This window comes from Pleurodeles waltl, chromosome 6, assembly GCF_031143425.1.
Source record: "Pleurodeles waltl isolate 20211129_DDA chromosome 6, aPleWal1.hap1.20221129, whole genome shotgun sequence".
In the NCBI taxonomy this organism is placed as follows: domain Eukaryota; kingdom Metazoa; phylum Chordata; class Amphibia; order Caudata; family Salamandridae; genus Pleurodeles; species Pleurodeles waltl.
The window spans coordinates 82,417,076-82,428,088 of NC_090445.1; the positions used below are offsets into that span (position 1 = coordinate 82,417,076).

Sequence of the window (11,013 nt, forward strand, 5' to 3'; positions counted from 1 at the left end):
TTACACCGCTCAGCCATTCCGGCAGCCTCTGGAACACGGCTCTAGAGGCTGACAGCCATCTCGCGAAACAGGGAGAGTTCACACTGTTCTCTACTGGACATTTAAGTATGTGCCCAGAGACAGGTTGAGAGGACAGATGCATGTATGTACCAGAGTGAGCTCCAGAGAGTCTGATGAGGACATAAGACTGGGGTAGAGCGAGAGATGGAGAAAGAGAAAGGTGCCTGTGTCGAGTCAGCAGCAGAGAAAATGAAACAAAGGGGCCTCCTGGGATAACCACACACTACTTCCTCACAAAGAACACACAGAGAGTGTGTGAAATGACATGGACACAGTAGCCCGGCTAGCTCAGTCGGTAGAGCATGAGACTCTTAATCTCAGGGTGGTGGGTTTGAGCCCACGTTGGGTGCGTTGCTTTTTAAAGGCTTCTCCATTTTCGGGTTTAACATTAACTCTCACCTTTTTCAGATATTTCGCTGAGACTTAAAACTACACACACGCACACACACATCCTGCAGTTTGCCTCACGATTCCCACAGGACTCCACACAACGCAGCACTTCCCGCCCTGGGAGGCGCCGCTGGGAGCGGTCCTAGGCCAAGCCTTTCCTGCGCCCTTTCCTAGCCTGAGCCGCCCGTGCTTACAGCGAGCTCGGAGTCCGCTCCGGTCCGTCCTGTCCCCCCCCATCCTTTCAAAACGAGGAGTTTAAGGTCTCATCCCCGCTGGTGTTATGATTAAAGTAGGTATGAAAACTACTTTATGTCGGCAGAGGGATTTAATTACGGGACTGGGGAAGATACTGCTCTTGAATGTGGCGCCTTACACCGCTCGGCGATTCCGGCAGCCTCCGGAACACGGCTCTGGAGGCTGACTGCCCCCTCGCGAAACAGGGAGAGTTCACACTGTTCTCTACTGGACATTTAAGTATGTGCCCAGAGACAGGTTGAGAGGACAGATGCATGTATGTACGAGAGTGAGCTCCAGAGAGACTGATGGGGACATAAGACTGGGGTAGAGCGAGAGATGGAGAAAGAGAAAGGTGCCTGTGTCGAGTCAGCAGCAGAGAAAATGAAACAAAGGGGCCTCCTGGGATAACCACACACTACTTCCTCACAAAGAACACACAGAGGGTGTGTGAAATGATATAGGAACAACAGGCCGGCTAGCTCAGTCGGTAGAGCATGAGACTCTTAATCTCAGGGTCGTGGGTTCGAGCCCCACGTTGGGTGTGATGCTTTTTAAAGGCTTCTCCATTTTCGGGTTTAACATTAACTCTCACCTTTTTCAGATATTTCGCTGAGGCTTAAAACTACACACACACACATCCTGCAGTTTGCCTCACGATTCCCACAGGACTCCACACAACGCAGCACTTCCCACCCTGGGAGGCGCCGCTGGGAGTGATCCTAGGCCGAACATTTCCTGCGCCCTTTCCTAGCCTGAGCCGCCCGTGCTTACAGCGAGCTCGGAGTCCGCTCCGGTCCGTCCTGTCCCCCCCATCCTTTCAAAAAGAGGAGTTTAAGGTCTCATCTCCGCTGGTGTTATGATTAAAGTAGGTATGAAAACTACTTTATGTCAGCAGCGGGATTTGATCACAGGACTGGGGAAGATACTGCTCTTGAATGTGGCACCTTACACCACTCGGCCATTCCGGCAGCCTCAGGAACATGGCTCTGGAGGCTGATTGCCACCTTGCGAAACAGGGAGAGTTCACACTGTTCTCTACTGGACATTTAAGTATGTGCCAAGAGACAGGTTGAGAGGACAGATGCATGTATGTACCAGAGTGAGCTCCAGAGAGACTGATGGGGACATAAGACTGGGGTAGAGCGAGAGATGGAGAAAGAGAAAGGTGCCTGTGTCGAGTCAGCAGCAGAGAAAATGAAACAAAGGGGACTCCTGGGATAACCACACACTACTTCCTCACAAAGAACACACAGAGGGTGTGTGAAATGACATAGGCACAGCAGCCCGGCTAGCTCAGTCGGTAGAGTATGAGACTCTTAATCTCAGGGTCGTGGGTTTGAGCCCCAAGTTGGGCGTGATGCCTTTTTAAAGGCTTCTCCATTTTCGGGTTTAACATTAACTCTCACCTTTTTCAGATATTTCGCTGAGGCTTAAAACTACACACACACACATCCTGCAGTTTACCTCACGATTCACAAAGGACTCCACACAACGCAGCACTTCCTGCCCAGGGAGGCGCCGCTGGGAGCGGTCCTAGGCCGAGCCTTTCCTGCGCCCTTTCCTAGCCTGAGCCGCCCGTGCTTACAGCGAGCTCGGAGTCCGCTCCGCTCCGTCCTGTCCCCCCCCCATCCTTTCAAAAAGAGGAGTTTAAGGTCTCATACCCGCTGGTGTTATGATTAAAGTAGGTATGAAAACTACTTTATGTCGACAGCGGGATTTGATCACAAGACTGGGGAAGATACTGCTCTTGAATGTGGCACCTTACACCGCTCGGCCATTCGGCAGCCTCCCGAACACGGCTTTGGAGGCTGACTGCCACCTCGCGAAACAGGGAGAGTTCACACTGTTCTCTACTGGACATTTAAGTATGTGCCCAGAGACAGGTTGAGAGGACAGATGCATGTATGTACCAGATTGAGCTCCAGAGAGACTGATGGGGACATAAGACTGGGGTAGAGCGAGAGATGGAGAAAGAGAAAGGTGCCTGTGTCGAGTCAGCAGCAGAAAAAATGAAACAAAGGGGCCTCCTGGGATAACCACACACTACTTCCTCACAAAGAACACACAGAGGGTGTGTGAAATGACATAGGCACAGCAGTCCGGCTAGCGCAGTGGGTAGTGCATGAGACTCTTAATCTCAGGGTTGTGGGTTCGAGCCCCATGTTGGGCGTGATGCTTTTTAAAGGCTTCTCCTTTTTCGGGTTTAACATTAACTCTCACCTTTTTCAGATATTTCGCTGAGGCTTAAAACTACACACACAAGCATCCTGCAGTTTGCCTCACGATTCCCATAGGACTCCACACAACGCAGCACTTCCCGCCCTGGGAGGCGCCGCTGGGAATGGTCCTAGGCCGAGCCTTTCCTGCGCCCTTTCCTAGCCTGAGCCGCCTGTGCTTACAGCGAGCTTGGAGACCGCTCCGGTCCGTCCTGTCCCCCCCATCCTTTCAAAAAGAGGAGTTTAAGGTCTCATCCTCGCTGGTGTTATGATTAAAGTAGGTATGAAAACTACTTTATGTCGGCAGCGGGATTTGATCACGGGACTGGGAAAGATACTGCTCTTGAATGTGGCACCTTACACCGCTCGGCCATTCCGGCAGCCTCCAGAACATAGCTCTGGAGGCTGACTGCCACCTCGTGAAACAGGGAGCGTTCACACTGTTCTCTACTGGACATTTAAGTATGTGCCCAGAGACAGGTTGAGAGGACAGATGCATGTATGTACCAGAGTGAGCTCCAGAGAGACTGATGGGGACATAAGACTGGGGTAGAGCGAGAGATGGAGAAAGAGAAAGGTGCCTGTGTCGAGTCAGCAGCAGAGAAAATGAAACAAAGGGGCCTCCTGGGATAACGACACACTACTTCCTCACAAAGAACACACAGAGGGTGTGTGAAATAACAAAGTCACAGCATCCTGGCTAGCTCAGTTGGTAGAGCATGAGACTCTTAATCTCAGGGTTGTGGTTTCGAGCCCCACGTTGGGTGTGGTGCTTTTTAAAGGCTTCTCCATTTTGGGGTTTAACATTAACTCTAACCTTTTTCAGATATTTCGCTGTGGCTTAAAACTACACACACACACATCCTGCAGTTTGCCTCACGATTCCCACAGGACTCCACACAACGCAGCACTTCCCGCCCTGGGAGGCACCGCTGGGAGTGGTCATGGCCGAGCCTTTCCTGCTCCCTTTCCTAGCCTGAGCCGCCCGTGCTTACAGCGAGCTCGGACACCGCTCCTGTCCGTCCTGTCCCCCCCCCCTTCCCATCCTTTCAAAAAGAGGAGTTTAAAGTCTCATCCCCGGTGGTGTTATGATTAAAGTAGGTATGAAAACTACTTGGCAGGCAGTGGGATTTGATCACGGGACTGGGGAAGATACTGCTCTTGAATGTGCACCTTACACCGCTCGGCCATTCCGGCAGCCTCCGGAACATGGCTCTGGAGGCTGACTGCCACCTCGCGAAACAGGGAGAGTTCACACTGTTCTCTACTGGACATTTAAGTATGTTCCCAGAGACAGGTTGAGAGTACAGATGCATGTATGTACCAGAGTGAGCTCCAGAGAGACTGATGGGGACATAAGACTGGGGTAGAGCGAGAGATGGAGAAAGAGAAAGGTGCCTGTGTCGAGTCAGCAGCAGAGAAAAGGAAACAAAGGGGCCTCCTTGGATAACCACACACTACTTCCTCACAAAGAACACACAGAGGGTGTGTGAAATGTCATATGCACAGCAGCCTGGCTAGCTCCGTCGGAAGAGCATGAGACTCTTAATCTCAGGGTCGTGGGTTCGAGCCCCACGTTGGGCGTGATGCTTTTTAAAGGCTTCTCCCTTTTCGGGTTTAACATTAACTCTCACCTTTTTCAGATATTTTGCTGAGGCTTAAAAATACACAAACACACATCCTGCAGTTTGCCTCACGATTCCCACAGGACTCCACACAACGCAGCACTTACCGCCCTGGGAGGCGCTGCTGGGAGCGGTTCTAGGCCGAGCCTTTCCTGCGCCCTTTCCTAGCCTGAGCCGCCCGTGCTTACAGCGAGCTCGGAGTCCGCTCCGATCCATCCTGTCCCCCCCCATCCTTTCAAAAAGAGGAATTTAAAGTCTCTTCCCTGCTGGTGTTATGATTAAAGTAGGTATGAAAACTACTTTATGTCAGCAGCAGGATTAGATCACAGGACTGGGGAAGATACTGCTCTTGAATGTGGCACCTTACACCACTCGGCCATTCCGGCAGCCTGAAGATCACGGCTCTGGAGGCTGACTGCCATCTTGCGAAACAGTGAGAGTTCACACTGTTCTCTACTGGACATTTAAGTATGTGCCCAGAGACAGGTTGAAAGAACAGATGCATGTATGTACCAGAGTGAGCTCCAGAAAGACTGATGGGGACATAAGACTGGGGTAGAGCGAGAGATGGAGAAAGAGAAAGGTGCCTGTGTCGAGTCAGCAGCAGAGATAATGAAACAAAGGGGCCTCCTGGGATAACCACACACTACTTCCTCACAAAGAACACACAGAGGGTGTGTGAAATGACATAGGCACAGCAGCCTGGCTAGCTCAGTCGGTAGAGCATGAGACTCTTAATCTCAGGGTCGTGGGTTAGAGCCCCACGTTGGGCGTGATGCTTTTTAAAGGCTTCTCCATTTTCGGGTTTAACATTAACTCTCACCTTTTTCAGATATTTCGCTGAGGCTGAAAACTACACACACACACATCCTGCAGTTTGCCTCACGATTCCCACAGGACTCCACACAACGCAGCACTTCCCGCCCTGGGAGGCGCCACTGGGAGCGGTCCTAGGCCGAGCCTTTCCTAGCCTGAGCCGCCCGTGCTTACAGCGAGCTCAGAGTCCGCTCCGGTCCGTTCTGTTCCCCCCCATCCTGTCAAAATGAGGAGTTTAAGGTCTCATCCCCGCTGGTGTTATGATTAAGGTAGGTATGAAAACTACTTTATGTCTGCAGCGGTATTTGATCACAGGACTGGGGAAGATACTGCTCTTGAATGTGGCACCTTACACCGCTCGGCCATTCCGGCAGCCTCCGGAACACAGCTCTGGAGGCTGACTGCCACCTCGCGAAACAGGGAGAGTTCACAATCTTCTCTACTGGACATTTAAGTATGTGCCCAGAGACAGGTTGAGAGGACAGATGCATGTATATACCAGAGTGAGCTCCAGAGAGACTGATGGGGACATAAGACTGGGGTAGAGCGACAGATGGAGAAAGAGAAAGGTGCCTGTGTCGAGTCAGCAGCAGAGAAAATGAAACAAAGGGGCCTCCTGGGATAACCACACACTACTTCCTCACAAAGAACACTCAGAGGGTGTGTGAAATGATACAGTCACAGCAGCCTGGCTAGCTCAGTGGGTAGTGCATGAGACTCTTAATCTCAGGGTTGTGGGTTTGAGCCCCATGTTGGGCGTGATGCTTTTTAAAGGCTTCTCCTTTTTTGGGTTTAACATTAACTCTCACCTTTTTCAGATATTTCGCTGAGGCTTAAAACTACACACACAAGCATCCTGCAGTTTGCCTCACGATTCCCACAGGACTCCACACAACGCAGCACTTCCCGCCCTGGGAGGCGCCGCTGGGAGTGGTCCTAGGCCGAGCCTTTCCTGCGCCCTTTCCTAGCCTGAGCCGCCCGTGCTTACAGCGAGCTCGGAGTCCGCTCCGGTCCGTCCTGTCCCCCCCATCCTTTCAAAAAGAGGAGTTTAAGGTCTCATCTCCGCTGGTGTTATGATTAAAGTAGGTATGAAAACTACTTTATGTCAGCAGCGGGATTTGATCACGGGACTGGGGAAGATACTGCTCTTGAATGTGGCACCTTACACCACTCGGCCATTCCGGCAGTCTCCGGAACATGGCTCTGGAGGCTGACTGCCACCTCGCCAAACAGGGAGAGTTCACACTGTTCTCTACTGGACATTTAAGTATGTGCCAAGAGACAGGTTGAGAGGACAGATGCATGTATGTACCAGAGTGAGCTCCAGAGAGACTGATGGGGACATAAGAATGGGGTAGAGCGAGAGATGGAGAAAGAGAAAGGTGCCTGTGCCGAGTCAGCAGCAGAGAAAATGAAACAAAGGGGCCTCCTTGGATAACCACACACTACTTCCTCACAAAGAACACACAGAGGGTGTGTGAAATGACATAGGCACAGCAGCCTGGCTAGCTCAGTCGGTAGAGCATGAGACTCTTAATCTCAGGGTCGTGGGTTCGAGCTCCACATTGGGCGTGATGCTTTTTAAAGGCTTCTCCATTTTCGGGTTTAACATTAACTCTCACCTTTTTCAGATATTTCGCTAAGGCTTAAAACTACACACACACACACACATCCTGCAGTTTCCTCACGATTCCCACAGGACTCCACACAACGCAGCCCTTCCCGCCCTGGGAGGCGCCGCTGGGAGCGGTCCTAGGCCGAGCCTTTCCTGCGCCCTTTCCTAGCCTGAGCCACCTGTGCTTACAGCGAGCTCGGAGTCTGCTCCGGTCCGTCCTGTCCACCCCCATCCTTTCAAAAAGAGGAGTTTTACGGTCATATCCCCGCTGGTTTTATGATTAAAGTAGGTATGAAAACTACTTTATGTCTACAGCAGGATTTGATCACAGGACTGGGGAAGATACTGCTCTTGAATGTGATGCCTTACACCGCTCAGCCATTCCGGCAGCCTCCGGAACACGGCTCTGGAGGCTGACTGCCACCTCGCGAAACAGGGAGAGTTCACACTGTTCTCTACTGGACATTTAAGTATGTGCCCAGAGACAGGTTGAGAGGACAGATGCATGTATGTACCAGAGTGAGCTCCAGAGAGTCTGATGAGGACATAAGACTGGGGTAGAGCGAGAGATGGAGAAAGAGAAAGGTGCCTGTGTCGAGTCAGCAGCAGAGAAAATGAAACAAAGGGGCCTCCTGGGATAACCACACACTACTTCCTCACAAAGAACACACAAAGAACACACAGAGGGTGTGTGAAATGTCATAGGCACAGCAGCCCGGCTAGCTCAGTCGGTAGAGCATGAGACTCTTAATCTCAGGGTCGAGGGTTCGAGCCCTACGTTGGGTGTGATGCTTTTTAAAGGCTACTCCATTTTTGGGTTTAACATAAACTCTCACCTTTTTCAGATATTTCGCTGAAGCTTAAAACTACACACACACACATCCTGCAGTTTGCCTTACGATTCCCACAGGACTCCACACAACGCAGCACTTCCCGCCCTGGGAGGCGCCGCTGGGAGCGGTCCTAGGCCGAGCCTTTCCTGCGCCCTTTCCTAGCCTGAGCCGCCCGTGCTTACAGCGAACTCGGAGTCAGCTCCGGTCCGTCCTGTCCCCCCCCATCCTTTCAAAAAGAGGAGTTTAATGTCTCATCCCTGCTGGTGTTATGATTAAAGTAGGTATGAAAACTACTTTATGTCGGCAGCGGGATATGATCACAGGACTGGGGAAGATACTGCTCTTGAATGTGGCGCCTTACACCGCTCGGCCATTCCGGCAGCCTCCGGAGCACAGCTCTGGAGGCTGACTGCCACCCCGCGAAACAGGGAGCGTTCACACTGTTCTCTACTGGACATTTAAGTATGTGCCCAGAGACAGGTTGAGAGGACAGATGCATGTATGTACCAGAGTGAGCTCCAGAGAGACTGATGGGGACATAAGACTGGGGTAGAGCGAGAGATGGAGAAAGAGAAAGGTGCCTGTGTCGAGTCAGCAGCAGAGAAAATGAAACAAAGGGGCCTCCTTGGATAACCACACACTACTTCCTCACAAAGAACACACAGAGGGTGTGTGAAATGTCATAGGCACAGCAGCCCGGCTAGCTCAGTCGGTAGAGCATGAGACTCTTAATCTCAGGGTCGTGGGTTCGAGCCCCACGTTGGGTGTGATGCTTTTTAAAGGCTACTCCATTTTCGGGTTTAACATAAACTCTCACCTTTTTCAGATATTTCGCTGAAGCTTAAAACTACACACACACACATCCTGCAGTTTGCCTCACGATTCCCACAGGACTCCACACAACGCAGCACTTCCCGCCCTGGGAGGCGCCGCTGGGAGCGGTCCTAGGCCGAGCCTTTCCTGCGCCCTTTCCTAGCCTGAGCCGCCCGTGCTTACAGCGAACTCGGAGTCCGCTGCGGTCCGTCCTGTCCCCCCCCATCCTTTCAAAAAGAGGAGTTTAATGTCTCATCCTTGCTGGTGTTATGATTAAAGTAGGTATGAAAACTACTTTATGTCGGCAGCGGGATCTGATCACAGGACTGGGGAAGATACTGCTTTGGAATGTGGCACCTTACAGCGCTCGGCCATTCCGGCAGCCTTCTGAACACGGCTCTGGAGGCTGACTGCCACCTCGCGAAACAGGGAGAGTTCACACTGTTCTCTTCTGGACATTTAAGTATGTGCCTAGAGACAGGTTGAGAGGACAGATGCATGTATGTACCAGAGTGAGCTCCAGAGAGACTGATGGGGACATAAGACTGGGGTAGAGCGAGAGATGGAGAAAGAGAAAGGTACCTGTGTCGAGTCAGCAGCAGAGAAAATGAAACAAAGGGGCCTCCTGGGATAACCACACACTACTTCCTCACAAAGAACACACAGAGGGTGTGTGAAATGATATAGGAACAACAGCCCGGCTAGCTCAGTCGGAAGAGCATGAGACTCTTAATCCCAGGGTCGTGGGTTCGAGCCCCACGTTGGGTGTGATTCTTTTTAAAGACTTCTCCATTTTCGGGTTTAACATTAACTCTCACCTTTTTCAGATATTTCGCTGAGGCTTAAAACTACACACACACACATCCTGCAGTTTGCCTCACGATTCCCACAGGACTCCACACAACGCAGCACTTCCCGCCCTGGGAGGCGCCGCTGGGAGTGATCCTAGGCCGAGCCTTTCCTGCGCCCTTTCCTAGCCTGAGCCGCCCGTGCTTACAGCGAGCTCGGAGTCCGCTCCGGCCCGTCCTGTCCCCCCCATCCTTTCAAAAAGAGGAGTTTAAGGTCTCATCTCCGCTGGTGTTATGATTAAAGTAGGTATGAAAACTACTTTATGTCAGCAGCGGGATTTGATCACGGGACTGGGGAAGATACTGCTCTTGAATGTGGCACCTTACACCACTCGGCCATTCCGGCAGCCTCAGGAACATGGCTCTGGAGGCTGACTGCCACCTTGCGAAACAGGGAGAGTTCACACTGTTCTCTACTGGACATTTAAGTATGTGCCAAGAGACAGGTTGAGAGGACAGATGCATGTATGTACCAGAGTGAGCTCCAGAGAGACTGATGGGGACATAAGACTGGGGTAGAGCGAGAGATGGAGAAAGAGAAAGGTGCCTGTGTCGAGTCAGCAGCAGAGAAAATGAAACAAAGGGGCCTCCTTGGATAACCACACACTACTTCCTCACAAAGAACACACAGAGGGTGTGTGAAATGACATGGGCACAGCAGCCTGGCTAGCTCAGTCGGTAGAGAATGAGACTCTTAATCTCAGGGTCGTGGGTTTGAGCCCTACGTTGGGCGTGATGCTTTTTAAAGGCTTCTCCATTTTCGGGTTTAACATTAACTCTCACTTTTTTCAGATATTTCGCTGAGGCTTAAAACTACACACACACACATCCTGCAGTTTGCCTCACGATTCCCACAGGACTCCACACAACGCAGCACTTCCCGCCCTGGGAGGCGCCGCTGGGAGCGGTCCTAGGCCGAACCTTTCCTGCGCCCTTTCCTAGCCTGAGCCACCTGTGCTTACAGTGAGCTCGGAGTACGCTCCGGTCCGTCCTGTCCACCCCCATCCTTTCAAAAAGAGGAGTTTTACGGTCTCATCCCCGCTGGTTTTATGATTAAAGTAGGTATGAAAACTACTTTATGTCGACAGCAGGATTTGATCACAGGACTGGGGAAGATACTGCTCTTGAATGTGGCGCCTTACATGGCTCGGCCATTCCGGCAGCCTCCGGAGCACAGCTCTGGAGGCTGACTGCCACCCCGCGAAACAGGGAGCGTTCACACTGTTCTCTACTGGACATTTAAGTATGTTCCCAGAGACAGGTTGAGAGGACAGATGCATGTATGTACCAGAGTGAGCTCCAGAGAGACTGATGGGGACATAAGACTGGGGTAGAGCGAGAGATGGAGAAAGAGAAAGGTGCCTGTGTCGAGTCAGCAGCAGAGAAAATGAAACAAAGGGGCCTCCTGGGATAACCACACACTACTTCCTCACAAAGAACACACAGAGGGTGTGTGAAATGTCATAGGCACAGCATCCAGGCTAGCTCAGTCGGTAGAGCATGAGACTCTTAATCTCAGGGTCGTGGGTTCGAGCCCCACGTTGGGCGTGATGCTTTTTA

General features: G+C 51.8%; 1 non-coding gene across 1 annotated transcript; it reads left to right on the forward strand.

Moving 5' to 3' along the window:
- Window positions 1-8,486: 8,486 nt before the first annotated feature.
- Window positions 8,487-8,559, forward strand: TRNAK-CUU (transfer RNA lysine (anticodon CUU)). Its single transcript has one exon. It is a non-coding gene; the product is annotated as a tRNA-Lys (tRNA).
- Window positions 8,560-11,013: the final 2,454 nt, after the last annotated feature.